Source organism: Cucumis melo, chromosome 10, assembly GCF_025177605.1.
Source record: "Cucumis melo cultivar AY chromosome 10, USDA_Cmelo_AY_1.0, whole genome shotgun sequence".
Classification (NCBI taxonomy): Eukaryota; Viridiplantae; Streptophyta; class Magnoliopsida; order Cucurbitales; family Cucurbitaceae; genus Cucumis; species Cucumis melo.
Window position 1 is genome coordinate 27,751,828 of NC_066866.1, and position 6,000 is coordinate 27,757,827.

At 36.5% G+C, this 6,000-nt stretch overlaps 1 long non-coding RNA gene across 1 annotated transcript; it reads right to left on the minus strand.

Moving 5' to 3' along the window:
- Positions 1–1,188: 1,188 nt before the first annotated feature.
- Positions 1,189–4,813, minus strand: LOC127151374 (uncharacterized). Its single transcript, XR_007824294.1, has 3 exons — positions 4,720–4,813; positions 1,478–1,649; positions 1,189–1,364 (listed from the first exon to the last, which is right to left on the minus strand). It is a non-coding gene; the product is annotated as an uncharacterized LOC127151374 (long non-coding RNA).
- Positions 4,814–6,000: the final 1,187 nt, after the last annotated feature.

Genomic DNA, 6,000 nt, shown 5'->3' on the forward strand with positions numbered 1-6,000 from the left:
ACTGTCCTAGGTGTCCCCGGGCACCGAAGACCAGAGTTTCGTTCCTACGGGAGCGCATGTTGCACGTGTTCGGGAACGTGCCAGAGATTGGGTACCAGTTTTCAGGACTCGATAGGGAAGCCAACAGGCACCTAGTGGGACTAGTAGTGGGTCCCTTACTGAGTATTTTTATACTCATTCTCTTCATTTTATGTTTTCAGGTAGAGGACGAGGTAAGGGCAAAGGCAAGCTGGCGAGCGACGTGAAGTGACCGTGGCGAGCCATAGGGGTTTTCCTGCTTCCGCACATGTTTTACTTTACAGTTAAATTCATGTTTCGGCTTTCTGCATATTTACTTTGGTTATTTTTGTAGATAGGGCCCGCTTAGGGATTTTAAACTTAACTCGTATTTCTACATGTTACCTTAACTATCTTTCATAAATACATTTGCTAGATTTCTTTGCATTTATTTACACCAGATTTTATGACTTAAACACTGATCCTAGATTCAGTAACCACTTCGATTCAGCATAAAGAGTCGGGTCGTTACAAATATGAAAAGAAACAGACAACACATCAACATTTGATAACCCAGTTCGATGAATATGCATCTACATCTGGGGGGACTGTCTGCCTGAGATAGAAGATTGTATTAATCACGAATACAATAAATGTTGAATACATAGTTATGACTGGAGGATCAGCACTTCAACACTATTGTTACCGTACTGTCCTAGGACTGTTTCAACAGAACTTAATCATGAAATAATATAATAATCATAACTAGTTCTAGGGTAGAACGAATCTCCCCCTTAATTGTAGCACTAATCAGTGATGTATTCAACTTTAACTCCAATTGATTAGAAATTTTCTTCTATCAATTTTTCTTCTTCTTTTCTACCCAAGAAGCCTCGAAGAAGAACTTACCATAAACGGTATATATTGTCACACCCCATCCAGGACTACCTGTTAGCTTAGCCCGAAAAATGGCGTGAAGCCGACGAACAATGCTTTTCTTTACCTATATCTGTCGGCTCTACTTAAAACTTTAATGTGATGAACTTGCCAATCTAGTATGTAAACTATTATACATGCACACAACGCAGCGAATCCTAGACTAATCATATACATGCATGAAATGTATCTCGGAAATAACTAATTTTACAAGTAAACCTAGAGACACCTTAACCAAAACATAACCAACAAAGGTTTACACACCCGCATCTCTTAAAACTTATACAAACTGTGGAGTATTCATAACATACAAGAATATATACATCATAACACAACAGACTTTATGTCTAACTCTAACACGTACTGGCAATTGATAACGAAGCTTCAGCAGACTAAGGCAGCCTATCAGGCACCGGAAACTCGATCTCTACCTGGAAAGTGTATAAAACATTTTGGAAGGGTAAGCTATAAAGCTTAATACTCAGTATATACATCATTGAAATCTAGTAAGGCCTATCAAGTATATCAAAATATTTTAACTAACATGACAAATCTACGTTGTGTAGGATACACCCAGTACAACAACGTTTACAAGCTTTACGATGTAGTGGGGTCCACCCAACACTCCCATCGTCTTTGTCGTAGTAGGGTCCGTCCAGCACTCACGACAGCATCGTTGTTACAGAGTACACTCAACGTCAACAACGGAATCTAACCTGTGTGCACACGATACCATATAGCCTCGGGCTCAACACCTCAGTCATGTAGTTAATAGAAATATCAGAAAAATCGTATGAAAACATTAAAACATGTATGCTATCCTTTTTCTTTCGTAAAGCTTAAACTTACTTAGATTATTTGTGAAAAGCTGTAGCTCTTAAAACAAAACTTGGTAACTCATACTTTGTTTGAAACACGACGGTTCAAATAATTTCCAGACATTCAATAATCACGTGCTAGCATAAACATTCAGTAAGAATTCTAGTCTCGAAACTCATACTTGAAAATAATCATTAACTTCAAATGATTTTCAATGCTTTGTAAATAAACGTGTAGATCTGTCAATCATAATAAATATTTAGGAGAAAGAAAATATTTTTTAAAAACTGATTTTGGTCACTCGCAGTCTTTGAACTAGTTTTTCGATGTGTAAATCCGACCTATTTCCTATTGGCCTGTCGAACAACTAGAACAGAGTATTAGAAACTTAAATATTATGATCTTCAAATTTTATGCTTAACATGGCTCACTAAGGATAATGCTAAAGAAGTGTAACGCCCCAAAATTTAAGGTAATTTTTATTATTATTATCTTAAGTTGAATTTTGAAATTTTAGGTGTTATTTAAATTTTTTCTTGAAATACTTGGTTTGGGTGAAGTAGAAATTTTAGATATTTGGAAAAATATCTAATTGGTTAATTAAAATGGGTTGAATTAATTATGTTTTAGTGTATTATTGGATTTAAGGATTTAATAATTGCATTATGAAAATAATATAATTATTTATGAAAAGATGTTTGGAGGAGATAAAGGTGATTGAATTAGTTGAGGAGAGAGAATATTTGATTTTATTTGGGGAAAGATAAAAAGGAGAGAAAAAGGAGATTTGGTGGGTTTTAAATGAAGAGAGAGAAGATTTGGTTGTTTTGGAATTTAATAAGGAATAGGAAAAAAGGGAAAAATAATAATAAATGTATTATTATTATTTTTGGGTTAAATAGGTTTTTGGGAAGTGAGCCATCATCTTCTTTACAAAGGAAAAGAAAAGAAGGAAAACCCTAAAAACCCTATTACATTGCCGCCGCCGCCACCTTCTCCAACAATTGCCGTCCGCCGCCATCCTTGATTCGAAGCCGATCGGTCACGTCTGCCCAAGCCGTCAGTGTCTCTGTCCGTCGTTCCATCAAGTCGTCAGCGTTCGTTCGCCTCCGCTGCTCGTGCTCTACTGTCCCAAAGCACCGCTGCCTCATCTATCGTCGACCATAGGAGATTTCCGCAACCCGAGCCGCACGCGTACCCAACCTGATCTGTCGACTCGCACCATCCCTTTAGCCCCGAGCCGCCTACATGTGCAAGCCTCCACGTGAGTCGTACCTGACCCGCAAGCTCCGAGCTGAGCCGTGCCCACCTCCATCAACCGAGCCGCTCCCTCCCGCCTGCTCGAGCCGTTTTACCTGCTCCCAACCGAGCCGCTAACCATCTTTGAGCCGCTAGCCTGTTTTGGTCCTGTTTCACTTGTTGGAAAGTTTTGATTGGGTCTTGGCATACCCAACTAAGATTAAAATTTTTGGATATTAAATAATTTAATTTGAATTAAATTAAATTATTTTTCTTAAAGGACCGGTTGGACCAATTGGAGTTTGGAGTGTGATATTTCTCCAGTTAAGGCAAATTTGTTGGGACCTCCACCTTGGGTAAGCTATTTCGACTGAATTCTTGGGTCCTTGGTCGTTTGATGGTTAAGTTATTCAAATTTGGTGTTTTTCTAATTATTAGGACTTTGTTGCTTGGAAAGCATGATATTTTGCTGTTAGATTTCGACTAAGCTAATCTCCAGGTAAGAGATTCTTCTACTACTAGACCCTCGAGTTTGATTTAAAGAGACCGCATGTATGAATGGTATGTACTGATGATGGCTAGCTACAGAACTTGAGGTTACAGATAGAAACTGATATTGTAATTTTGACTGTGGGATGACTATGTGTTAGAGATGATAATGCATTGATGTTATCACCTACGTTTTAATGATACAGTATTGTGATTGAGAATAATATGACATGATATGATAGGATATGTATGGTATGACATGTTATGGAATGATATGTTATGATGTGTTATATGCATGCTATGGATAGGATGTATGTTAGCTTTACCTATTAGAGTCGTACCTACATGAGTGTCCTTCGGGATCCCCACTCTTTTTGACGACTGTGTAGTCCGACGGGATCACCAGTCTGACATTGACATTGACACAGACATGATTTGAGAGATCCATCGGGATTGCTCACATATGACTGCGCAGTCCGACGGGACCACCAATCTAACATTGACATTGACATAGACATGATTTGAGTGATTCGACGGGATCACTCATAGTCCGATTGTCTTAGGTGTTCCCTTGGGTTCACCAAAGACCTGCTTGTTCCTACGGGATCACAGATTGCACGTGATCGAGAACATGTCAGTTTAGGGGTACCAATCTTCAGGACTCTAATAGGAAGTTAACAGGCACGCCTAGCGGGACTAGTAGTGGGTCCCTTACTGAGTATTTTTATACTCTCTTTCCATTTCTATTTTTCAGGCAGAGGCAGAGGTAAGAGCAAAGGTAAGCTGGCGAATGACCAGAAGTGACCGTGGCGAGCCATAGGAATACGTTTGCTTCTGCTTACGTCATGTGTCAGATTTCAGAGTTGATATTTCCTTTCATTTTATTTCTTTGTTTTTCTTTCCCTTTAAAATTAGTAGGGTCCGACATAGGATGTCTTTTAATTTATTTTTGTACATTCTATTTATGATTTTAACGAAAATTTGCAGTTTTGTTTTATTTTCTATTTACCTTAAATAAATTTTAATTCTTTTCTTCTAAAGTAAAGTCCTCAACTTAGTATAAGAGGTTGGGTCTTTATAAGAAGTCCATCTTTAAGACAATAAACCATATTCAACACACTTCTCAGAATTTTCTACATTCGCAGCATGAAATTCAAATGATCATAACTCTTCCAATACTTAACCAAAATGAGTTTTCTTTATATACAAATCTTCATTTTGAGGTCCTCTAAAACTTACCTCATGAAATGTAAATCTGATTCCTTGTGAATAATATCAGATAGCCCTTGAAACAGAACAACTTCAATAATTGCATGCACACGACCCCTTTAACTTGTCCTGACAATTTAACTAATTTTTAGTCATTTTTGGTTCACTATTTCTTCATGAAAGTTGTAGTAAATTTAATAAGCTTTCCAACCATACTAAATAGAGATCCTAACTCCACCGTGACTCTCGGCAATACAAGAAAAACTAGAGACCTTCTGAATTAGCGTGAAAATCAGTTGCCCTATTTTCTTCATCAAAAATCACCTAATGAACATCAGAATTTGCTCAAGATTTCTTCTTAAAAGTTTTTTGAAAATGAATTAGCTTTCAGTAAATGTAAACCTCACCTCTTAATTATTGTTTTGTAGCTCGAAAACAACAGAACATTAGAGGTGTGCTGTGTGAATCAATTTCTGCCAAGGATGAAGCTCTACTTGCAATTCCCTTGTCTTTCTTCAAAAAAAAAAACTTCTTGAAATTCTTCTTCTTCTTTCTCAGACTTCTTCTCTGGAAGCCCTCTGAAATTATGGTGCAGAAATTGAAGAAAATGATGAAGAAAATGGTGAATGATACTTTAGCGGTGGTGGGTTTTAAAGCACCCAAAACAAAACCCACCTCCTTCCTTTTTCTCTTCTTTTCTTATTACTTTCTCTTTTCCTTTCTTCCCTTTATCTTATTTAATAAGAAAACATTAAATACATATAATATATATATATATATATATATATATATATATATATATAATTTCCTTTTTTCTTTTATTCTTTTAACATTTAAAGAAAATAAACCAAGAAAATATCGGGTTTACATATATCCTTGGTTCTTACCAGCACGCCATCTTCCTTAGGAAGTTATCAATATATAAGACAAAATCTTCACCACTTGTGGGCACATCTGTTAAGGGAGGATCTTAACCAATCCCTTAACAAACTGTTAAATAAATGAATAAGTTGAAATAAAATAGGTGGGACCATTCTATTAACAAACTCTCCCTTGAGACCACCTACCTTTATTTCTACAGACAAACACATATTCTAACATAACCATATTACCAAGCGACATAATTTCTAAATAGAGGTAGAAGCAACACATTGAACACAGATTATGTAGAAAAATGAAACTTCATTTTATTAAGTAGGGGGGAGAAAAAAAAAACTACTTATCACCGCTAAACCCAAAAACGATGAAAAGAAACCAGAACCTAGTAGAACAAACTTATATAAAAAAAATCTCTAAAATCATATCCTAACT